At 38.3% G+C, this 10,997-nt stretch overlaps 1 protein-coding gene across 1 annotated transcript in view; it reads left to right on the top strand.

The window, feature by feature from the left end:
* The first annotated feature begins 5,893 nt into the window (after positions 1-5,893).
* exoc2 (exocyst complex component 2) overlaps positions 5,894-10,997 on the top strand; it is a 48,206-nt gene continuing 43,102 nt past the window's right edge. Inside the window, exon 1 of the mRNA XM_038715073.1 lies at positions 5,894-5,989. The gene's annotated coding sequence lies outside the window, so the exon portion shown is untranslated. The remainder of the gene's footprint in view (positions 5,990-10,997) is intronic.

Below are 10,997 nucleotides of genomic sequence, written 5' to 3'. Positions count from 1 at the left end.
TAATGTGTCAAAGGAAGTCCTTCTGGCTACTTTACGTCTTCAGCACACTTGTGGATATTTCATTTTTCTTTCTAGACTTTTCCCAGACAGTGTTCCTCCACAGTTCTCAGGGCCGATCCTGCCTGTGCCTCCCGAGACACAGAAGCCTGTTGTCTGGCCTGGGGGGCTGAAGGATTGGTGTTATGAGAAGGCAAGGAACATGTTATGTTAACCTGGGTGGTAAAAGTCTGAACATATTTGGGAAAATGCTGCTTTATACCCTCTCACACCTACTCTTTTTCTTTGGATTCTTACCGAACTGTGGGAATTCTCCAATCTTCCCTGTGTCTTAACACTTAAAGGGTCAGTTCACCCAGATTACTCAAAAAAAACAACAACAGACCCCCCAATATTTTCTCACTGTTGTCATGTTGTCTTTATTTAGTCATTTAAATAGTTTGGTGAATGGAATTTCATTTGCTGTGTTCAAAACATTGACAAATGATAGTTTAACAAATTCAAAAGAAAAGTGTCTTTCCAGAAGCAGCGTCCCTGTTACAGTGTGGATGGGCGACAGCAGGGCCATAACAAGGATTTTAGAACTACTGGGGCCAAAGTGCAACCCCATCCATCCAAAGAAATGTCAAATTATCAAGTAAGTCATCAATAACTTTCATAATGTTTTCTTCAGATATTACAAATTTGTGTAATCTGTAAATGATATTTTCTCTAAATGTAATCTCCCCACGTGATGGTCTAATACTGTTTCAGATCCCTCTAATCTGCACTATGCCAGAATATACTGTAATGCTGCAGAGAAATACAAAATCTCCTTATTTGAATTTTTGTTTTTTAAGTTTTTGGCTGCTTAGTGGCAGCACAACAGGCGGTAAAAGTTTACACAATGCAGTGCAACATTAGCATTTATTTGAAGTCTTGTTTGTGTTCACCTCATAAACTTGGTCTTTACCAACTCCTGTAGGAAGTATGTGGAGCTTTAGTTGCTTAAATGCTTCACTTTGTTCACCAGCTAGTCGCAACTTTGTCTGGATATTTGGTGCTGGGCAGGTAGTGGACTGTGTTTTTCTTGATTACAACAGCTGCCTGCTGTGGCTGAAAATAGGGTTGATGAGAATGATGAAACTGAACCAAAACAGTAATGTAAAACCAAAACAATGAGCTGAGAGATGCCAAAACACTAAAGTTGAGATGATTAGTCTTTGTGGGTTTGTCTTGAAGTGTATCCTTCCACATTTATTATTGTTACTATGAAAACATTGTAGTATTAACAGTATTAAAGATTGGGCAAAAATCACTCATTCTGCATCTCTCCACACATTAATGTATGTGTGTAGGTCCTGTTTGTGAGTGTAAATAATAATAACAACAGAGTGAAAATTTTGAGAATAGTAAAGGATGTCTTCTTCTTAATTAGATGTGTGTCTTATTTCCTTATTGGTATACTTGCTATGCTCACCATAAATAGTTTTAAGTGGAACTACTTTCTACTGAAGAAATGATTCCTGTGTAAACTGGTGACAGTATGTTATGTGGAATAACATAATAATAATAAAGACAAAATTCCTGGGAAGAATTGTTGTTGCTATTGAAGTTTAAACCACACTACTGACATTGCTGTATGGATGCCATAGTCGGTCTAATGGTTGGTCCACCACTTTGGTGCAGACTGAAATATTCCAATATCTCAATATGACTTCGGTGATCCCCTGACTTTTCCATTAGCACCACCATGAGGGTGACTGTTGTGGTTTTTAGTTAAATTTCTTGACAACTTCTGGATGGAATGCTATCAGTTTTGGTACAGACATTCATTTCCCCCTCAGGATGAATTATAATCACTTTGGTGACACCTTAACTTTTCATCCTGTCAAAATTTGTCCACTTTGGTTTATGACCAAATACCTGCAAAACTAATGACATTCTCATCAGCCTTAGTTGTTGGGAATTTTTTCTTTAGTGCTAATTAGGAAATGTAAACATGTTAACTCTCTAAACTAAGATTGTGATCATGGTAAGCAACACTTTGTAATTATCAGTATATAGCATTGTCATTGTGAGCATTTATGCATGCACACCTGTGCCTAAGTACAGCCTTGCAGAGCCACTAGAGAGGCTTGTGTTTGTTTAAACATATTTTTTTAATGCTGTGAGCACCACAAACACATATTCATTCTGCACGACACAGAATTCATAGTTAGGCAATGAATTTTTTTTATTATTTGGGTAAACTATCCATCAAGGTCATGGGGGAGATATCATCAGAGCTGGATCAGATTATTTTTTCCCACCTTGTTGTAAAATCTTTCCTGTTCTCCGCGCTTCATCTCTTCATCCACTGGCCATGTTATCCAGCCACTGTGTCAAGCAATGTGTCAGCACTCAGACTGAAAGACTCTCTGTTCCCCTAAACTCTGCCTCTTCCATTGTGTTCATCTGGATGCTTTTCCAAGCTAAGCCTGGCACAGGCCTGGATTTCCGGAGCCCAAAATGTGAGCCCAGGGAACCGGACTCTCCGGGAAAGGGGAGCAGCGGGAGATGGAGCGCCACTCAGAAGCAAAACAAACCCAAATATCAGGGGTTTATTTAAAATCTCCCAGTCTTGTATTAACAGCAGTGCTACAGGCTAGTGATTAGCCATGAATGGGTAAGGGGTGGCTAAGCCTCACTTAATTTCCCTTGGAATCCATATTCCATGTATTTTATGAGATGCAAAATATAGGCAGGGATCGGATTTTTGCATTGTCATTAATAACATATTATTGCTCATTCAACAGTTACAGAAACTGACTAAAGTGCAGCTATGCTTAATGTTCTTTTAATGAGCAAACATAGAGATATTTCACTTCGACAGTCAGGTTTTCTTGATATATTGCAGCTTTTAGATGCCACATATGTAGATATTAAGTTATCTGATGTGCTTCAAAAACAGCTGAGGCCTGCCCAGGTTATTTTAATGTCAACTCTGAGCATATGATCTGACTACAGCGATCTTTGACATTGAGGGATTCATACTTGTTTGATGTCTTACAGTTGAAATGCCCTGCGCAGGAAGGAAGTGCTCACCCACTGGTCGCCTGTTCCATCTTCAGGAGCTCTATGGGAGGGAGGGAGGATTTTAGCGCAATATTTACAGTGACCTTTTCCTCTCACTGGCCAGGGGCCCATGGGAAAAAACTGGAGAAGACAAACAATGAACAATAGGGTTCAGGGATGAGCAATGGTGCCAGCGCAGCATGTGCCATTACGGGATGTGGATTACAGAGGGTTAGGGGGACACAGCAAGGATCAAGGCACCAACAGTGTCCCTCAGGAGCACACCTGGGACACCTGCTCTGAAAGCCTGTGTTATTTAAAAACACAACATGCAATCATGTGTTCCTCGCCAAATGATAATATTGTCAGCAGTAGGTATAGATTTAGGTTTTTTATGGAGAAGTTTGACATTTTGTTTAATAAGTTTATTTGCTTTTGAGAGTTAGATGAGAAGATCGATATCATTCTCATATCTGTCCGTTAAATATAAAGCTATAGCTGTTGAGAATATTGCTGAAGGGGCTTTGTTGATGTTACAGGGAAAGGTAAGACAGGTCTAGCTTAGAGTAATTTAGCTGACCCCATAAGTGTTTTCTGACATTCTAGCTTTAGGTATTTCTCACATGTACTTGTCCTTGTCAGGGAGACAACAATAGACTGATTAGTTAGAGACAGTAGCTCAGACGTCAGGCTAGCAGATATCAGTGTTCTCTGGGAATCTTTCAAGGTTGAGTCCAACAAGAATATTTATAAGAACTCACTGACTCCACAGATTAGAGTACAACTCATGGGTAGTGAGAGATTCCAATATGACGAAGCAGTGGAGTCTAAACATCAGATAGATTAGTTCTTCTAGGTGAAAGATGACCTAATAGAGAAATCTACAGGCACTAGGGGGAGGGGAGAAACATTAAAGGGACCAAAAGATGTTATCCTTCAAATTTGGTGTTGCCATTTGACGTGTTCACATGTTGTATGCTGGCACTGTGTCTCCTCGGCCGGGCTCAATAAACTATGCTATGTTAAGTCTTCATCAGTCTCTTCACACCTGAACATGGCTCACGATATTTTCTTCAACAATCAGCAGCTTAGCTTAGCTGAGCATAAAGAAACTACCTCCCCTCGAATTAACCAAGAAATTATACAGTGCATAACCACAACTTGTTGTTTAAACACTTTGGAAATTTAGCAGATATAAATACAAGATATAATGTGTTAGATAGTGAGCTCAGAGATTCTGGGAGATAGGTGGATTTTATTATCTGTGGACAGAGCAAGGCTGGCTGTTTCCCCCTAGTTTCAGTCTTTATGCTCAGCAAAGCTAACTATCTCCTGTCTCCACATTAAGATCTTACTCTCAGCAAGAAAGCGAATAAGTATATTTCCAAAAATGTCAAACTATTCCTTTAACCAAAACCAAGGCTCTACTTAAGTGGTTCTTTCTCTTCCGTATTTTAAAATGTCAAAACTGGCCTTGGTGGGTTAATAAAATAAATATAAAAACATTTATTTTCCCTTGCATTACATTAATGGCTCAAAACTTGACACATACAGTGCGTCAAATTGCATATTGATTTGTAGATTCACCAGTTGGTATGTGTGATATGTCAAGTTCTCATTCAATGGCAAAGGCTGTGCCACTGAGACTAAGATTAAAATCTTCCAGCGTCATTGCTTTAATTTCATGTTTATGTAGACAAACAGCCCCTGTGTTGCATCTGTGCAAACTCCCAAGCCACAGTTTGATCCCTTAATTATCAGATCGCCCTCTCTAATTGGACAATATGGTTTCCCCAGGGATTGGGCCTTGCCTTATCACAGAAATTCTTTCTGTCCTGCACAATTTGGTGAGATAAATGTAATGGTATCAGTGTTCTAGTGTGTGCCTGGGTGGTCTCTGTTGCATTTCTAATGATGCTGCGCCTTTCCCAGAACAAGTGGAAATACCTCAGTGATGCACCGTGAAAAGTGAAACGAGTAAAGAAGCTAAGCTCCCACTGGGCCTCAGAATTCTCACACAAAGGACATCCAACACTTAAGAGTAGCATGCAGGCTAATAATGCTGTATTTACTGCATTTAGCCTTACATCTCGCAAAAGCCAGCTGACGCATTGATCAAACTGCTCATTAGATGTTGTTACAGTACAGCAATACTTCCAGTAACTCTTAACATGTACCTTCAAATAGACAGAAGTGCAGAAGTAACAACCTGCCAAACAAGTAAGTATGGTGTAAAAGGCAAAAAACAAACAAACAAACAAAACGGGAGAAATTCAGTCAGATCAGGTAGTTAGTATTATGCAACAGCAAGGTTGCAGGGCCAGACAAAGTATTCATAAATATAAATATATGTACAATATATATTATCACATTGGATTATTATTATTGATGCACTTGAACATTTAAGCAGCATTTTAATGTTGTTGCTGTTTGAGTCAGAGCTCATTTCAGCTGCTTTATACACTGTTTGGTAATTTAATCTATTACACTGTATCATATATGATTTGTACAACAGACTATGTAAAATCTTGAACTGTGATTAAATACAACTGTCAGATAAATGTAGTGAAGTAAAAACTGCACAATTTACCCCAGACATATAGTGGAGTAGAAGTATAAAGCAACATAAAAATGGGAAAAGTCAAGTAAACTATGAGTATCACAAAGAGAGTCATGAGTGGGGCACAGAATATGCAACAAATTGTAAATGTATAATGTATTTTTCATGAGGATTAGAATGTGTCTACATCAGATGACAATTGGATAAATTGGAAAATGACATGCAAAGATACTAAGAACTTTATCCATGCAATAAATTAGTTAAATCAAATTCATAACTTTAACGTTAGTCATTCCTGTTTCTTTAATGGTATTTTATTCTGAAGGCTGAGAACGAAAAGCCGGAAGTGTTCACCGGATACAGGAAACGGTCGCTGCAGTCCAGCTGTTGTGAACTGTAAGTTACCATTTTCTCTAAGCTATTTTTGTCTTAAATACCGGTGAACTCGAAGGTAATTTAATTGTGCTAAAACATGTAATAATGTGAGCGGGTTGTACGACTGCGACGAACAAAAATGACAGCCACTGTGCTATCTTATTCGGCATAACGAAGAGCTTGTTAGCGGACGTAGGTTAGCCTGAGCTAACGTTACGTTAATTGTCAAATTTGTCAACAAGGCTGATATCCGTTTCTCTAAAATTACTTATTGGATGTTTGGCACGACGCACCGGGGCGGCTGTAATGTAGTAACGATAGTCAATGGTAGTAGAAAGAGGTGACAAATGCGCTTACTGTTGTCATCTTGCAACACCAGTAGCTAAACCAAACTCCATTGAAATATCTGTCAATTTAAAGGTGATGCTTTGTTGTTTGTGTAGGAGAATGTGTTCTAGTTGTATCTAGCTAACGGTATAGTCACTGCTTTATTGTGCAACGTACCATACATTAGATATACTCCCCTCCATACTTCTTTACTATATTTTTTGTCTTTTTGTTTGCTTGTCTCCAATAGTTAGTCACATTATACAACGCTGTAAAATTACGAGTACAAGCAAACGTATTGCCATGAAAATGTTCAGTCCGGAAAAGTTAAAAGTATTCAGTGTTTAAAAATATTCTCTGTTACTGTTATGCCGTTATGTATTATTAGATTATTATTACTGTTGTAGTTGGTTGAGATGGAGCTCATTTTGAAGTATTTTGACTGCAAATAATGTTTATTTCCATTATGGATTAACCTGCTGATTGTTTTCTCCATGAAGCCATTGATTGTTTGTTTTGTAAAAATTCTGAAAATAGTGAGAAATGCCTTCACAATGTTTTTGTTTGTTTTGCCCAAACAATAACATCAAAATAATTAAAAATACATTAAATGAATAAAAGGATTATATGGAAAAAGCAACAAATCTTAACATTTGTGAAGGTTGAACCAAAAAATATATTTACATGAACAATTACTTAAACGATGATTAAAATAGCTGCCGATAAATTTTCTGTCAATCTTATTGACTAATCATTTCAGTGGTACTAGTATAAACTGCTGAGGTTTATTTATAACCCATTATATTTTATTAGCTCTTCTGTGTTTTGTGTGTAAATATTAATTTGTAATGGAACTAAAGCTGTCAGATAAAGTTGAGTAAAAAGTGCAATATTTCCCTCTGAGATGTGGTGGAGAAGCATGAAAAGAACATACTCAACTAAAGTACAGTACTTGAGTAAATATACTTAATTACTTTCCACCACTACGTCCTGATTACTCTGGAGAATCCACAGCATGTAAAGGAAAGTATTCCCTGCAAATATACCAAATCTAAATCAAAACAGACAAAACCTATTTTGTCCCCCTCAGAAACCTCCATCTTTCACTTCTCAATCCTCTCATCCGACCAGTGCTTGATACATTGCTCACCTCAAGTGAAGCAATTACAGTGGTGTGATTGTGATAACCTGAGACAGCACAAGAGTGTTGTTTGCATGAGAGAACCTGCAGTACCAACTTATTGCCAGGAGGCCTGATTTCTCTCCTAACTTCTGTAAACATGGTGCAATCTATTCCCGAAAAAAAAAAAAAATTAAGTAATTGCTTTTTAACACAGAAATAATAATTGCCTGTGAAAGGCTCTATAAAAACAACAAAAATGTAATGGAATTAACACCTTGCTTAATCTTGGCAAACACTGACTGGATACAGATGATCACACCAAATGACCTCGTATGACTCTGAAAGGCAGCCAACCACTGGAGACACTTTAACGAGAATAAACATTACATTACTGTAAATGAGGTTTTTGAAACAGCAGTTGTTACTTCTCTACTTTGATTGTAGATGACAAATCATTGGTTTATAGTTTATGTCCAATCACATTACCTTTCTCTTAAGGAACTTGATTGCAAGTTTTCAATCTTGTCTCAGTGCCATGATTTTGAGATAATTGTCTATACTGAACCAAGTCATTTGTTTATAGGCATCAATTTGATGGCTTGTTTTGGAAACTGGATATCAGTCCTTCTGTCCAGGAATCATCTTGTTATTTTTTAAGTGCAGGGCTCAACGTTACACTTTTTTGCAACTGTGGGTTTGAAACTTATTGGCCCCAAGACAGTTTTTACTGTCCCTCCCTCCAAAAGTTATTTTTCAGTGTTATAACAAAACCAAAGACTTAGTTATGTTATGTTATACTAAAGTTATGTTATACTGTTAACATGTTTAATTGTTTATTAAATACATCCTGCATATAAAAAACTAAACTAAAATGTAATCACAGTTAAAATTATAAAAAATAAAAAGGTTAACAAAACAATTTACTTTTAAAACAAAACATACAGACTCCAACATGATGTGCTCTCTCTCCTGCTGACAGCCTTGTAATAAAAAACTTTAGACAGAGCAGCGGATACAAGTCCTGATTGACAGGTCGCCATGGTAGCGACACAATCACAAGGTAGTCCCGCCCTAAAGCATACGCTACTTTCTGGTCTATTTCCACCTAAATAGGACCATAATTTACTAAATGAACATCATGCTGTGCTGAAGAAGTCTTGAAACTAGCGACTGAGACCATAAACTCATTAGGAAAGTGTTTACAGAGGTAATAATTCAGATGAGAAGTAGGGTCATTTCTAATTAAACCGAACTTCTTTTTGCAACCAGCGGACTCGCCGTCTGCTGGCCGATAGAGAGAATGCAGGTTTAAGTTCCGTCTGTATGGTTTGAATTTTCAGACCCAGAGGTTGCCGCTTGATTAAAAGTAAAGAAATAACATTTGGCAACCACTCGTCACGTCTTAATAACTCTTGATTGGACAACAGTGCACGCCAAGGGCTGCAAAACAACTGCAGGATGTTGAGTTTCTAATGCGATTTTTTTGTTTTTCTTTTTTAATACTGTTTTGGCAGTGGCCTGATCGAGCAAACAAGAACAACAGTCTGCTGCTAATTACCGTCAAATAGAAATTATATGCTGAATATATTTACCCGCTAATGTGGCTTGTAGCCTTCCAACATTTGGCTGCCAAACAGAAAATCCACCCGCATTTGGCAGATGTTAATTTCCATCCCTGGTATGGCTCAGGCTTTCCCCTGTAGTTTCACGTGGGAGATGTGTGCGAGTGCTGAGTTTGCTATGTTACACAAGATCTTTTAGGTTTTGTAGTTTAATAAATAAACGTAACAAACTTACAAATTGTCAAGCAAGAAAATATTTGCACATCTATTTCCATATCAAACAAAAATACAACTGTAGACCTTCTGAATTAAAGTTTCTGTTTTTCAATATCTTATTGCGTTGTTAACTCATCGTAAAAGACACTTCATTCAAATTTGACAGAAACAAGATAAAACCATAATCGTCTTAGTCTTTCCACTATTCCAACAGTCATCAACTCTGGTTTGGTGGAAATAAACTCTTAATTCACTTGTCGCTGCCTCTCCTTGTGGCTCGGCTCCCGCTCCTGTTGTCCACTTGTCCAGCACTGGTTCCCATTCTGGACTCAGTCTGCTACTACGACCGCTAAGTTAGCTGCATGGCTAATTGAGCTAACTAGCTAACAACAGTTAGCAGTAGTTATGACCTGATATTTTATATGGTGCCCCCCTATTTTTTTAGAGTGTGAATTCAACAGCTGGAGAGTAGTCTCCATTCTTACACATTGTACCTCAACAATCTGCGGATTATTTTTTAAATTAATAATTTGATAATTTTGTCTATTTAATGTCCGAAAACAGTGAAATATGCTTGTTAAAACTTCCCAAAAATCAAGATGTACTCAAAATGCTTGTTTTATTTGACCAGCTGTCTAAAACCCAAAGATATTCAGTTTGCCGGCTTATATGACAAAAAAGCTACATCTTCACGTTTGAGAAGCTGGAACTAAATGAAACAAACATTTACCTTCCACCGTTTCTTTAAAACCCACTCATAAGATTGTAGGATGAACTGAAGATGAGGGATAAAGCGTGATTTTCATTGACCATCAGTAACTAATTGACACAATTTGATCTCTGACATGACAACATATTGTGGTTTCATTCAGTTGCAGCATGCTCCGTCATTTAGTGGTGAAAAGTGCGGGTAGAACAGTAGCACATCAAACTGTCATGGAACTGATAGATTAAAGTGTGCTTTTGTCCTAAAACTGTTTGTGCCGTGAGCAGTCATAACGTGAGCTCAGCTTCTGTTGTTTTAGAAATGTCAGATCAAGCCTATGTTTCTCTGAAATCAAGAATGCACCATTTCAGCCGTGCCATTGCTTTTCAGTAGGTCTTAAGGTTAAAATATTACTTGCTTAAAAAACTTTGTCCTTCCTGTTGTCATATGGAAACAGATCTCCCCTCAGCCTCATTAAGTGTAATGTTTTCAAACAGAACAAAGTCTAAGCCTCTATAATCCTACTACTCTTGTGTACTTTTGTCAAATATTGTTGTAACATACTTACTTTAAATAGGCTTTTTCAGGGCAAATAGTACCTTACCATGTGTGTTTGTTCAACTGATTATATGAGAGAGTGAATGTGAGTACTTGATTGACAGGTCGATTTCAGGCAGGCGCCATGTCGCAGGAATAAGTTGTCATTGAGCTCCTCCATCATTTGTGTCGACATCCATGCAAGCAAGTCCTCAGCCTTTCAGTGAGAGCCTACGGAGCTCCATGAATCTCTTGCCCTTCCCCAAAGTTAGCATTGCTTGGCTGGGGTATGGCGGGGGCAAGGCTACACTGATCCATTTCCTGCCCCCTCCTGGGGCTCTAATTGAAAAATTTGGGTGGCCCTGCTTGTTTGTTTTGGTGGAATGTGGTGGGTTGTGTTTTTTGAGGCTTTTCCTCAGTGCCGCTGCTCCGTAGATCTCAGGGTGGATCGAGCAAGGGGGGTCATGCCGAGCCTTGTTTGTGAAGCGGCACTTTTCTCTCACCCCTGTCTGCTCTCCGCAGTCGGCCCCACCTGGTAGCCTCCTCCCTGCTGACAGG

This window comes from Micropterus salmoides, unplaced genomic scaffold, assembly GCF_014851395.1.
Source record: "Micropterus salmoides isolate LMB-PRFRI ecotype aquatic unplaced genomic scaffold, ASM1485139v1 Ms_hic_scaffold_13, whole genome shotgun sequence".
Taxonomy (NCBI): domain Eukaryota; kingdom Metazoa; phylum Chordata; class Actinopteri; order Centrarchiformes; family Centrarchidae; genus Micropterus; species Micropterus salmoides.
This window is presented reverse-complemented; position numbering and strand designations above follow the sequence as displayed.